General features: G+C 39.9%; 1 long non-coding RNA gene across 2 annotated transcripts in view; it reads right to left on the reverse strand.

Moving 5' to 3' along the window:
- The window catches only part of LOC108516984 (uncharacterized), a 51,944-nt gene extending 37,536 nt beyond the window's left edge, over positions 1-14,408 (reverse strand). Inside the window, exons 1-4 of one of the 2 annotated variants that reach the window (XR_001881973.1) lie at positions 13,808-14,050; positions 8,808-8,878; positions 3,573-3,616; positions 1,990-2,084 (exon numbers count right to left, since the gene is read on the reverse strand). This is a non-coding gene — a long non-coding RNA (uncharacterized LOC108516984). Of the gene's footprint in view, positions 1-1,989; positions 2,085-3,572; positions 3,617-8,807; positions 8,879-13,807; positions 14,051-14,260 lie in introns of those variants that run through there. The other variant, XR_001881974.1, reaches the window with a different exon arrangement.
- Positions 14,409-14,799: the final 391 nt, after the last annotated feature.

Genomic DNA, 14,799 nt, shown 5'->3' on the forward strand with positions numbered 1-14,799 from the left:
TTTTTTTTTTTTTTTTTTTTTTTTTGAGGCAGGATCTGGCTCTGTCTCACAGGTTTGAATGCAATGGTGTGATTGATCTCAGCTAACTGCAACCTCTGCCTCCTGGGCTCAAGCCATCTTTCTACCTCAGCCTCCTGAGTAGCTGGGACAACAAGTACATACCACCATGTCCAGATAATTTTTTTTTTTTTGTAGAGACGGGGTTTCACCATGTTGCCCAGGCTGGTCTGGAACTCCTGAGCTCAAGCCATCTGTGCCCACTTTGGCCTCCCAAAGTGTTGGGATTGCAGGCATGAGCCACTGTGCCTGGCCCTAATTTTCAACTAAAATTTGGGATTAGAAGTTTACTTGACTTCTTTGATTTTATATTTGCAACTCTTTTTTTCTGAAAATCTTAAGTCTTAACAACATTAACAATTATATAAAGTCATATATCTATAAAAACCAATTTTAGAATAGCAATACCAATATTATTAGTAATAAAGTGACTCTTAAAAATAAATGCCTTGAGATTTACTTTTAGTTCTTTTTTTTATCAGGGTATAATCCCACTAGGAACATATAATCAAATTACTGTGTTTTAGAGCCACTTGAAATAAATTTTCACTGTCTTTTAAGCCATTAACTCAATACACAGGTTTTTCGTTTTTTCCACATTGTTTTAGAGATTATCCTAAAAATTAGAGTAAAATTCTATAATGACAAAATATACATAACAAAAATTTTACCATTTTAACCATTTTTCCTATTTTTTTCTTTTTTCAATGATCCTAGAAATCCTTCCAACTGACAATTTTTAAGTATATAGTTCAGTGGCATTAAGTACATTCACATTTTGTGTAACTATCACCATCATCCGTCTGCAGAACCTTTTTCTTCTTCCCAAACTGAAACTCTGTACACATTAAACATGAACTGCTTGTTTTCCCCTCCCCGATCCCCTGGCAACCACCCTTCTATTTTCTGTCTCTGTGAATTTGGCTACTCTTCGTATCACATATAGGTGGAAGCAGGCACTATTTGTTCTTTTGTGGCTGTCTTATTTCACTTAGTAGGGATTACTTTAAAGTTTTAGAATTAAGTGATATTTTATAATTGTGTAAAACATCTACATGGTTTTGCAGTCAAATTTGCCAAATGAGTTTCATACAGAAGGACCTAGTTCCTTTTTTCTCTTTTCCATAAGAAAACATCAGCAAGAAAGAGAGGTCCAGTTTCTACTCTTGTCATTTCTTTTCCCCTTCATCCTCACATAGGTAACCACTTAATGTTTTTGGTTTGCCTTTCCCTACCCTTAAAAAAAACTGTAAGTAAACAAAAAATATATTTGTACTTATTCCTTCTTTCTTAAATAGTTGCATATAGGAATATTAAATAAATAATAGTGTATCATAAATTCTTTCCTTTTTATTTTTTTTTTTTTGAGATGGAGTCTCACTCTCTTGCCCAGGCTGGAGTACAGTGGCACAATCTTGGCTCACTGCAACCTCTGCTTCCTGGGTTCAAGAGATTCTCCTGCCTCAGCCTCCCAAGTAGCTGGGATTATAGGTATGTGCCATGACGCCTGGCTCATTTTTTTTGTTGTTGTTGTATTTTTAGTAGAGATGGGGTTTTGCCGTGTTGGCCAGGCTGGTCTTGAACTCCTGATGTTGAGTGATCTGCCTGCCTTGGCCTCCCAAAGTGCTGAGATTACAGGCGTGAGCTACCACGCCTGGCCAAAAATTCTTCCTTTATGTTGCTTTATTAGCTTATCAATATATCATGGATATCATTCCTTATCATTTTATAGTTTCTTATTCATCTGTATAGCTCTTAACTCATAATTGCCAACTGATTTGTCAGGTGTAAAACTGGTAATACTTAGGAGTACAGTTTGAGGTTACACACCATATACTTTCCTAACATTTGCTGAAAATCTGCAGCAAATGCATTTGAAGGAGAAAAATATTCTTGTGACATCAAAGGATTTCTTGTACAAGTATCACTAACCTGGGGAAATTAATGGAAATATTTAACCTATATAGATCATTTTAACTGGAGAATTATAGAGCAAACATTCATTTGAAGCAAAGTCTAGTAGAAACCTGAAAAATAAAAGAAACCACATCATTTTGGCTTTTGGTGGCAGGGTGCCCTTTCCATTTAAAGATGTCATATTCATAAACACTGTGTTTGTCCCAGTCTTATGCGCTGCTGTTGTACCGATTAGAATCTCACAGTATGATTGCAGATGCTATTCCCTGATATATCTGAGGACTTGAGGGAAAGAACAGATGTTTACCTCTGGCAGACAAGTAAAGATGGGATTTTATGATATTTTTTAAATAGTGCTTTCATTTCCCCCCTCACCCATACCCTCAAAATCCATTCAACAATAATGAAACAATGCTAAATAAATGCCTTGATAGAAGTACTTAATGAATTTCTCAGAAGCAGTGGTAAAAATGACATGGTTAGTAATGCTGTATCACCTAGTTTTGGAAAGGTGACAGAATTGGGATGTTTTGTCATAATGTGCAGAAAAGAAAAAAAATTACAGTACATTAAGCTAAATGACTAACAGTGTTTAGCATCTAGACTCTGGTAATTTTCTAGGCATAATTGTGGAGTGAATTATAATGTTTAGGCCTTATAGCCCTTAACTCTATATTAGTTTGAATTGGGTTAAAGCAAGCAGATATATTAAACAGAAAATATATGCATGATTCATGAGTGTGATTGGCAAATAACTACTATATTGGTCTAATTTTCCATTAATACTTTTACTAAAATATTTATCCTGAATTATATATTTATAAGTAAAATTGAAGATTGGTATCATTTACTTTTTAAAATAAGAAACAATCACACTATCTGGACCACAAAATTACCAGAATAATGGTTTGGCTCTAGTCTGTCTGAAAGACTGCCTTTCATGAACTCTCCTGCTCAGAGATCAAACTCAGGATGCTGTGAGCAGCAGGTGATATCCAGTGAGAAGGTTAATCACCTTTTAAGATATTTATAACATCTTATGTACCTACATAAATACACACACAAAAGTACTCTGTTTATCGTAGTTTAGACATGCTGGCTATTGTCAATTAAAACTTTCCCTAGAGATGGTATGTCTTGATTTAAAAAACATTTTTTTGATTAACTCTTCTAATTGATATATATACTTTAACATAAGTGTCTTTAGACTACCGATCTCAAAGATTTTTTGATCACTTACCTCCTCATGTATATACTTTGTAAATTAAGTACCTGTGCCATTGAAAAAGTATATTAAATACTAGAGTAGCTTAATTTCTTTCTTAATTTTAAAACAAAATAAATATAAGGAGAGGTTCTAATAAATCTGAGTGGATGATCTTTGCAGGCCTTCCTTTAGGGTCAGGCAAAGTATGGAAACACGAGCCAGATGAGGGATGCAGGTAAGAAATCTCTGAAGGTCATGAATGGCTCTGCTTTACATACAGCAGGTGAGTGAGCTGCTTTTGGTTAGCACACTACTACTAATCAACTATAAAGCAGAGACCTCACAATTTCAGTAACTCAAAAAGTCCTTAGAGTACAATAAAATTACTTACATTTTTAAGAAATGCAGATGGTGTCACAGTATCCAGAGCATTGCCTGTAGCACATACATAAGTGATTCCATCAATAAAGACAGTATGGTAAACATCGCTTTGACAAGAAAACATGATACTCTTAAAGAAGTTAAGTACCCACACAGGGAATTTAACTTCATTTTTCAAGCCTTCATTAGTGGTATTAAGAATTATATAGATAACTTTTTATAATCAGAACAATTGGTTGAGTGCAGTGGCTCATGCCTATAATCTCAGCACTTTGGGAGGCTGAAGTGGGAGGATTGCTTGAGCCCAGGAGTTGAACATTGGCCTGGGCAACATAGCAAGACCCCATTTCTACAAAAAATACAAAAAAATTAGTCAGACCTGGTGGTGCATGCCACACTGTATTTCCAGCTATTTGGGGGGGGGGGGGTAAGGTGGGAGGATTGACTGAGCCAGGAGGTTGAGACTGCAGTGAGCCATGATCACGCCCCTGTACTCCAGCCTGGGCGACAGAGTGAGACCCTGTCTCAAACAACAACAACAAAAACCAAAAACAAAGAAACATAATCATTAGAAGAGCTCTCATATTTTTGAAAAATTGAAGTAAATTATGTTAAGTGAAGTCTATATAATTTAAATATGTATTTAAAATTGCATCAATAAAAATAAATCAAAGAGAAAGCTAACAATTTGGTATATATGTATATATTTTATTTTTTGAGATGGAGTCTCACTCTGTTGCCCAGGCTGGAGTGCAGTGATGTGATCTCAGCTCACTGCAACCCCTGCCTCTTAGGTTCAAGCTATTCTCCTACCTCAGCCTCCTGAGTAGTTGGGATTACAGGCACGCATCACCATGCCTAGCTAATTTTTGTATTTTTAGTAGAGACGGGGTTTCACTATGTTGGACAGGCTGGTCTCAAACTCCTGGCCTCAAGAGATCTGCCTCCCATGGCCTCCCAAAGTGCTGGGATTACAGGTGTGAGCCACCACGCCTGGCCTATATATATCTATATTTGAAGTCACTCACATTCTAAGACGGAATCAAGATTCTAACTAAACAGAAAATGCTATGTTCGGCCATGTGCGGTAGCTCATACCTGTAATCTCAGCACTTTGGGAAGCTGAGGTGGGTGGATCATGAGGTCAGGAGTTCCAGACCAGCCTGGGCAACATAGTGAAACCCTGTCTCTACTAAAAATACAAAAAATTAGCTAGCTGTGGTGGCGGGCACCTGTAATCCCAGCTACTCGGGAGGTTGAGGCAGAAGAAACGCTTGAACCCAGGAAGCGGAGGTTGCAGTGAGCCAAGATCATGCCATTGCACTCCAGCCCAGGCAAAAGTGTGGGACTCTGTCTCATAAAACAAAAACAAACACAGAAAATGCTATGTTCATTGATTTTTACTATGCCTATATTTCAGGTAGACATATTAAATTTTGGTACATCTTGGTTTTCTATAGATTAGAATTAAAAATTTGTAAACTGCAAATACCAAATATTCTGGAGAACAGGATGAGTCGGGGAGGGAGGAATGAATGTTAAAGTGAACCACAGTATGTTAAAATGAACCTTAGCATGACCACTCAACCATCTAGACCTTTCTACCTTCTCGGAATCCCACAGCAGGGGCCAGAATCCCCTTGGAAAGTGCCTCCATCCTTTACTGTCCAACAATCCAGAAAATGCAGGAATATGCAACAAAAATAGTTGCTTGGTGCCTAGACTTTAGTCTTTTTGAATACTATCTTTAAATGGTTAACAGGCAACAGACATGGTCAAATGCTAAATTGAATATATATGAGAATGAGGAAACTCAAAAACAGGCAGAAAAGATAATTTCAGAGGCAGAAAATTTAACATGTGAGCCTTTTCAGTATAAATCCTTCACATCGTATCATGAATACAATATGCTACAAATGTTTTTAATGATGATATTGATTGATACACATAATCTCCACCTAGAAAGCATTTTGTTTAAAATTTGGTGGAGTCTGCTGAAAAAGAGTTGCTAATTGTACCATCTATCTGAAAGTTACATATGTAATTTGAAGTAAATTGATACTGCATGTGAAAAAGAGATATTTTAAACTTATGCTTAGTATGTTATTAATACTATGAGTAATATTCAGAAAGCATCTATAAGTTAAAAACAACTGAATATCTGATGTTCAGGATATATCATTAATTGACAAAAGCCAGGTGGAGAAAAGTGTGCACGATGTGCTATCATTTATCTACTTCATCCTATGCTACCATAAGGGAAGTTCAAATGTACATAAAGTAGTCTCTCTTATTTGTGGCTTCACTTTCTGAGGTTTCTGTTACTCATGGTCAACCGCAATCCAAAAATAGGTGAGTAAAATGCAATGAGATATTTTGTGAGAGAGAGAAAGAAAGACGACATTTACATAACTTTTGTTATAGAATATTGTTATAATTGCTCTATTTTATTATTAGTTATTGTTAATTTCTTATACCTAATTTATAAATTAAATGTTATCATAGATATATATGTATAAAAACACAGTATCTATTATAGGGTTTGGTACCATCTGTGGTTTCAGGTATCCACAAGACTGGGGGTCTTGGAATGTATCCCCTCAGATAAGGGAGGGCTACTGTGTGTACTCTACATTGTGTTCTTTTTTTTTTTTTTTTTGAGACAGGGTCTGGCTCTGTCACCCAGCCTGGAGTGCAATGGTGTAATCTCTGTTCACTGCAACCTCCGCCTCCCTGGCTTAAGCCATCCTCTCACCTCAGCCTGCCAAGTAGCTGGGACTACAGGTGTGCACCACAATACCCAGCTAATGTATTCTTGTAGAATGTATTTCTTATAGGAAAAAAGAAAAGAAAAAAAGATAAACCAAAAAGTTGTTCAAAATGGTTACCTACTTAGGGGGAAAGAGTAGTAAGGAGAGGAACAGAATGAAAATTAGACTTCTCGAAGGAACTGTTTTGTAGATTTGACTTTGGAACTGTATACATGTTTTGCGTAATTAAAATGTTATTAATCAAACTTTTAAAAAAAGTAACCATGAGGGCTGGGCGCAGTGGGTCGTGCCTGTAATCCCAGCACTTTGGGAGGCCGAGACAGGTGGAGCATGGGGTCAAGAGATCGAGACCATCCTGGCCAACATGGTGAAACCCTGTCTCTACTAAAAATACAAAAATTGGCTGGGCATGGTGGCGCACGCCTGTAATCCCAGCTACTCGGGAGGCTGAGGCAGGAGAATCGCTTGAACCCGGGAGACGGAGGTTGCGGTGAGCCAAGATTGCTCCACTGTACTCCAACCTGGTGATAGAGCAAGACTCCGTCTCAAAAAAAGGAAAAAAGTAACCATTCGAAATCAGAAACAAAATGAGAAAGATGTCTTTGTTTTGAGTGATCAAGGCAGGAGATGATGGCGGCTTGGTTACTATTTGAAGAGGAAAGGCAATGGGATTTGCCCATGGATTGGATTTAAATGTAAAAGAGACGAGTCAAGAATAATATAGGTTTTAAGCCTGAGGAACTGGAAAAGTGATATGTGGAAGACTTCTGGAAGAGGCTTAACTTTGGACATGTTTGAGGTACTTTGATTAGACATTCAAGCAGAGTGGAACAAGTGAGTATACGAGTCTGGAGTTCAGAAAAAAAGGTCTTCCAAAGATTCAAATTAGAATGTAGAACATAGATAAGCAAACAGCAAATGAGGAAAGTATCTCTTTTTAAAATCATTTCAGCTAATTTTGTCTATGAAGACAAAACTAGATTACCATTTTGCAATCCCTTATAAATTAGTGGATCTTGGGCCTAGCAATGAGTATCGATAGCTGCTAACATCTCAAAAGGAGTTATAATCAGATACCATATACCATCTGATGGAAAAATACTCGTATTATAGTCCTGCTGAAGGGGTTGAGCCTCTGGGTTGGCTACTTGGTAAACGGTGAACTGAATTTTGCATATGCAATCAGCAAACCTACACTGTGGGAAACTGTCAGTTCTTCGACAATAAACTGCAAGGGGAAAAAAAAAAAAGAAATGGAGGGGGAATAAGTGGATTTAAAGAGATTTAAAGATATCAAATTAAAAAATGGGCAGGACTGGGCTCTCATCTGAGGATGTGTATTTGGGTGCTGACGCAATGAAAAAACAGGGAAATGACTACTATGGAAGCTGGGATGCTGTTTGATTTGGCAGGGATGCTGTTTGATTTTGCAGGGATGGTGTTTCATTTTGCGGGCACAGAGGAAGCAGTGAATGGGACAGGACATACAGTGGGGGTGGCTGGCAGTATTCTGTTTCCTTTGGCCTAGGTGATAACTGCTGCTGGGGAGAGTCCCTTGCAACACTTCACAAAGCTTCACATTCATTAGATGTGATTTCTTTGTATCTCTGTTTTACTTACGATAGAAAGGTTAAAACAAACCTACTCTAAAAAAATGAGGTGTCTTAAAATAATAGAAGCTTTCTTTTCCCTCACTTCTTCCTTTACTAGCAACTGTTTTCAAGACTGATTTAGGCCATACCATGTAATGTCCTAAATGAAGCTTAAGAGTGATGTCCACTGTTTTGTTGTTGTTGTTTTGTTTTGTTTGGAGACAAGGTCTTGCTCAATTGCCCAGGCTGGAGTGCAGTGGTGCGATCACAGCTCACTGTAGCCTCGACCTCCCTGGCACAGTCGATCCTCCCACCTCAGCTTTCCGAGTAGCTGGGACTATACAGGTGCTCGCCATGACACACAGCTAATTTTTTTGTAGAGACGGGGTTTCACCATGGTGCCTACGTTTGTCTGAAACTCCTGGGCTTAGGGGATCCACCCGCCTCAGCCCAAAGTTTTGGGATTACAGGTGTGAGCCACCATGCCCAGCCGCCACTGTTCTTGTTCTTATGAAAGATATTTTAAGGTAGATGTTTCCTTTTTTATTAATGAAATGTTTTGGGTATACCCAAAAGAATGGAGAATAAGATAACAAGAACACTTTTAGACCCGTCTAAAAGTGCTAGACCAGTCACAGATATACAGTTAATATATCCCCTTTACACCCTTCCTCCAATTTATTTTCTCTTTTCCATTTGAAGAAGTAAACACTATCTTAATTTGGTGTTTAGCATCCCCATTCATGATTTTATACTTTTACATACAGAAGTTCTCCTTTCTGAGGGTTCAGTCAAGAGTACGTGTAACTAATATTTATGTCATCATCGGAATTATTTTCTGGTAATTGTTCAAAAACAGATTTGTATTAGAACTTACCTTACCTTCCCATTTAAATTATGGTCTTTGGTTCAGCTCTAAGAAGCACTAATCTAAGCACTTTTGCCACTGCTTCCTAAAAATAAATTGTCAGCATTTACTTTGCAGAAAATTGTAGAGTCTTTTGTTATTCTTCTCCTAAATTTACCAATGTTCTAATTAGTTTATTAAGGAAAACCAGTTCACTAGGAGAACTAATGAGTGGGGATTCATAATGCATGGCAACAGTCAAGTGATCCTGAAATATTCATATGAATGAAGAAAAATATTAAAACCATATAAATATACATATAATATATACATATATGTGTGCAAATATAGGTTGCACTACATAATCTTATTTTATTTTATTTTTTTTGAGACGGAGTCTTGCTCTGTCGCCCAGGCTGGAGGGCGGTGGCGTGATCTTGGCTCACTGCAAGCTCTGCCTCCTGGGTTCACGCCATTCTCCTGCCTCGGCCTCCCAAGTAGCTGGGACTACGGGCGCCCGCCACCACGCCAGGCTAATTTTTTGTATTTTTAGTAGAGATGGGGTTTCACGGTGTTAGCCAGGATGGTCTTGATCTCCTGACCTTGTGATCTGCCCGCCTTGGCCTCCCAAAGTGCTGGGATTACAGGCCACCGCGCCCGGCCCCATTTTCACTTCTTTTGTGATACTGCAGTTGCTTCTAGGCCATCTGGATCCATAATCTCATTTTTACAATCATACCTTATACATGGTTTCAAGACTGGGAAGCACTATCTAATCAAACATCGTTTTAGTAACCACTAGCTACTGAAACTATAAATAAAATGTTAATAGTTAAGGATATTCAGCTTTTATTTTCTGAATACCCTAAGCAGTCCTCTTACCTTATTTTTTAAGACAAAATTTTATTCACTATTGTTCACTGATCTCTTTCTAAAAAACAAACAATTGCTAAGAACTCTCATACCTGTTTCTTATAATTCTCTCATACCTGTTTCATACCTCATTCTTTGGGGAAAATTTTGCAAGATACTATGACTATGCAGAATACCTTAAATGTAGTCAATTATATGAAGTCCCACCAATTTACTTTAGAAGTGTGAAAGAAATCTGAAAGTTATCCAAGAAGCCTTAAATGGCCATAATCCCAATTAACTTTTCCATTTTCACAAAATAACACGAAATAAAAACTTTTATGGAAGGGTAAAAGTTATTATTAATGGTAGAAAGTAAAACCTGAAACTCTTGATATTGCCTGAAAAGTCCTGGTGATATTTTCTAGGAAAGGACTTCCTAAAAAACTTGAAAAATTAAAGGGACACACAAACTTTCAGTTATTAGCAATGCAACATATCCCCATGTTTCCCCCCAAGTGTCTCTTTTAGTGTATAGTGTAAACATTGGTATCTTAGCAAAATTTGAAACAAAACAAATGGCAATATGAGGCGGTAAAATGGAATGCCAAAGTTAGTTCTAGTTGTGTTTCTAGAATTAATGTGTTGCGTGACTTAGTGACTTGTCTGGGTCTGTTTATCTGTGGGAAGAATGAAGAGATTGGACAGATGATCCCCAGGATCCTGTTCAGTGCCAGGATTCTATAATAGCAGTTAGTAGGATCTCATGATTAAACTTTGGTACTCATATTTTTCAAATGCATATAAAAATTTTTATATCCTTGGCATTGAGGGAAGACGTGATACTTTTTTCTTTCCTTTTAACCTGAACTATTCCTTGAAGCTCCTTGCTATTCTTTTTCCCCTCCCTTGTCAGCTTTCTGCACAGCAGTCATTCCAGGCCTTTGCTCCTCCAATTATATACGGCCCTATCCCTCTACTTTCTTCCCTTCCTGTATGCTTCACCAAGGGAAGCCACTTGGGACTTATGAAAGATTTTAATTTTCTCTGTCCTTTCTTAATTAACAAATTAAACACATATTTATTGAGAACTTACTGCCTATTATATATTAGGCATTGTACACTGGAAAGACAGAGATGAAGACTGTCCCTGTCCTTGAGTTCGATGGCAGAGACAGACAAGTAAAAGAAGATTCTAAATCAGTGTGGTAAGTAGTTTGGTAGAGGAATGTAAATTAACCTGTGTGTAGAGGAGGCTTCAAGGAGAAAACCTAAGAAGAGTCTCAAAGTATAGATGTTATACTGCCCCAAAGTGGAGAAAAGTAATTTCCAGGTAGAGGGAACAGGAGATATAAAGGGAGATCATGGTGAGATTGGAGAACGGCATGAAGTTCGGGATAGTTGGAGCACATGGGTATGTGGGGAAAGGAAGGAGATAATCAGAGAGGGTCTTGAGTGCCAGGCTAAGGAGTGTGGGTAATGTAATCAGTAGCCACCAAATTATTTTAAGCAGGGGAGTGATATGATCCTATTTGCTTTTAGGAACTATCACTGGAGCAGCAGTGTGGAAGTTGTTTTTTAGTAGGACAAGGCTGAAGTCTGGGAGATTAGTTAGGAGGCGTTTTCAATAAGCCTGGTGAGAGGGGCTGGGATGAAGACATAGTTCAGAAACAAGGAGATAGATTTGAGATATACTCAGGAGATACAAAACTGATAGAACTGGGTGATGAATGAACAGATATGAAGGGGAAGAAGGGAAACAAGTGGAGGTGACTCCCAGTTTCCAGCTTGAATAGCTCAGTAGAGCTACTAAGCAAGATCAGAAATCCAGTCATGTGTCACTTAACGACGGAGATACGTTCTGAGAAACGAGTCATTAGCCGATTTGCTTGTGGGCAAACATCATAGAGTTCACTTACAAAAACCTAGATAGTTTAGCCTACTACGCACCTAAGGTATGGTATTGCCTATTGCTCCTAGGCTACAAACCTATACAGTATGTTACTGCACTGAATATTGTAGGCAATTCGAATACAATGGTATTTGTGTCTGTAAGTGTCATAAACATAGAACAGGTACAGTAAAAATGTGGTATTACAATCTTATGGGACCACTCTCATATATATGGCCTGTCATTGACCAAATCATGATTAGGCAGTGCATGACTGTATGCGAGGAGGAATGTGTTAGGAAAGACAATTAATTTAGTTCTGGACATGACATGTTCTATTAGGCAGTCTAACTCAGGAGAGAGAGAACTTTGGAAGTGGGTTTGGCTGTAATCAGAAGAAAGGTGTCTATGGATGTGAATGAGTATGTCAAGTTAAAAGAGGACTACAATGAGAACCTTAAGGAACACGGCATGTAAGGGATTGGTAAAGAAGAGAGACTCAGGAGGAGACTGAGTCGTATGTCTATATCCACATTCTCCTTTCCTGAAGAGAAAGAGGGTATTCTCCTAATCCAAGGCTCACATCTCTACTGCCAAACTGGATTCCATCCTTTTGTGCCCCTTCAAGCCTTACTCCACCAATAGCCCCCTCGTCTCTTATATCTTCAACCTTTTCTTTCCATTAGCTTAACATACATGTGAAAGCTTTCCTTATATTAAAAAAATGAGGTGCCTTCCTGGATCATGCTCCATCTAGCGTTCACTCCATCGTATTCCCTTTGTAATTTTTGAAGGAACAGTCTAACCTCATTCTCCCTACTTTCCTATCTCTCACTCAATTGGCCTAAAGCTACTGGGCTTCTGCCTCTGCTCTTCTCCCAAACTGCTTACAGTACAATCACCAATCATCTTCCCATTGTAGAGTCCAATGAACACCTTTTAGTTCTTGCTCAAGGTGTTGACTGGACTAGACATGAACTTATTAGGGACATGCTCAACTTACTGGGGATATGAGAAATTCTTGTAAATTTCTTCTTTTAGCCTGTAGGACACCACAGCTCACATTTGGTGACCCATCACTCTATTCTCTTCTTAAACTATGTTCTGCCTTTTGGTCCTCCTCTTTTCCCACTTTCTGTACATTTCCTGGGCAGTCTTACTCATTTCTATTCCTTTTAACGGTTAGTCTTGACTCTCTGAATGCTAGAGCAATATATTCATTATCTACTAGACATTTTTCTGACTTAAAACCTTTTGGAAACAGGTGGAAAAATACACAAATAGATTGGCCATTTTCAACAGGCAACAAAATTCAACATTTTCCAAACTCTATTCTTTTCCCCATACATTCCCTCCCACCATTTCGCTCCTCTTTCTATGTTCTCTTTGTAGTTCAATGTCACCTACAAAAAACTTCTGAGACTCATCCTATGCATTACCTTGTACAGCATATGACATATTCAACCTGTTATCAACTCCTGAGAATGAAGTTTAGAAAGTCTCCTTAGGGGCTGGGCTCGGTGGCTCATGCCTGTAATCCCAGCACTTTGGAAGGCCAGGGCAGGCAGATCACCTGAGGTCAGGAGTTCCAGACCAGCCTGACCAACATGGAGAAACCCCGCCTCTACTAAAAATACAAAATTAGCCGGGTGTGGTGGTTCATGCCTGTAATCCCAGCTACTCGGGAGGCTGAGACAGGTGAATTGCTTGAGCCCGGGAGGCGGAGGTTGCAGTGAGCCGAGATTACGCCATTGCACTCCAGCCTGAGCAACAAGAGTGAAACTCCGTCTCAAAAAAAAAAAAAAAAAAAAAAAAAAAAAAAGTCTCCTTAGGATCTGCCCCTCCTTTCCATTTGCACCATCATTGTCTTACTGCAGGCCCATAGATCTCTTGCTATAAACTATAACAATACCATTCTAAATGGATGTCACCCTCCCAATCTAACTTCCATATTGTAACCAGACCAAACTTACCAGAAGGTAAATCAGATCTTGCTATTTCTCTCTTTATAAATCTCAGTTGCTCCCCAGGTTCTCTGGGATGAGAAAAGAGCTGTATATAGGACCCTTCATTTGCTGTCTTCCACTCACTTTCCTGGCCTTATCTCCAGCCTCTACACCCTCAGCCTTGTGCTCCAGTCACACTGAGGTTCATGGGAATCCCCAAACACACCACATTCTTTCCTTTGCATGGATTTCTCATTCCCCTTTCCTGTGCCAGGCTAGAACTAATTTTTACTAAGTTTATAAGCCAAGTACTCATCTTAATACTACAGGAACAATCGCAACCTACCTCCGTTGAAATACTTTCTACACTCTAGGACAATTGTCTATAGCCTTTGGATATAAAGGGACAACGCCAGGCTCATGTTCACTGCTGAGTCCCTGATATTCTTTACTCTGGGAATTTGCAACAGAAATATGTTCAATAAATGTGTGCTGAACTGCAGGTCATTTCTCCGCAGGAGAAAGAAAAATTTTAAGTTCTATCAACGTTGAACCTGGGTTCAAATAGCCGCCAAACCCAGCACGTGCACCGCCAGCTCTGACCCTAGGTGGCGCAAGTGCGGCCGCCGACGGGACGCCAGCCTCTCGCGGGGGCGGGGTCTCTCGCGGGGGCGGGAGCTTGCGTCCTCCGAGCAGGTTCCGCACCACCTCGCAGCGCCGCGTCCTTAGGGGCGGGCTCAGGGGGCACCACCCTCGAGGGGCGGAACCCGCGGGGGCGGAGGCGTCGATCCGGAAGTACCTGGTAAGAGCCTCCAGTCAGGTCAGCTCCGCTAGGACCGCTCGGCCATTAGCAATGCAGCTGTAGATGATCGTCATAGCGGGCGGGTTGTGACTGAAAGGCTCCTCTGGACCTAAACGGTCGGCTCGGGGCGGTGACAGGGGCGGGGCTTCGTGAGTGGGCGGTGCGTGCGCAGGCGAGAAGAGGGACTGATTGGCAGGCAGAGAGGCGGGGCCGTCTCGAGCCCGAGTGGCGCGTTTGACCTGACACGGACCGGATCTCTGGAGAAACCAGCTTTAGGTGGTAGCCTTTCTCCTTAAAATCATTTGTCAGCTGGGCGCGGTGGCTCACGCCTGAAATCCCAGCACTTTGGGAGGCCGAGACGGGCGGATCACAAGGTCAGCAGATCGAGACCATCCTGGCTAACACGGTGAAACCCCGACTCTACTAAAAACACCAAAAATTAGCCGGGCGTGGTAGCGGGCACCTGTAGTCCCAGCTACTCGGGAGGCTGAGGCAGGAGAATGGCGTGAACCCGGGAGGCGGAGCTTGCAGTGAGC

This window comes from Rhinopithecus bieti, unplaced genomic scaffold (genome assembly GCF_001698545.2).
Source record: "Rhinopithecus bieti isolate Rb0 unplaced genomic scaffold, ASM169854v2 scaffold_38123, whole genome shotgun sequence".
Lineage (NCBI taxonomy): Eukaryota > Metazoa > Chordata > Mammalia > Primates > Cercopithecidae > Rhinopithecus > Rhinopithecus bieti.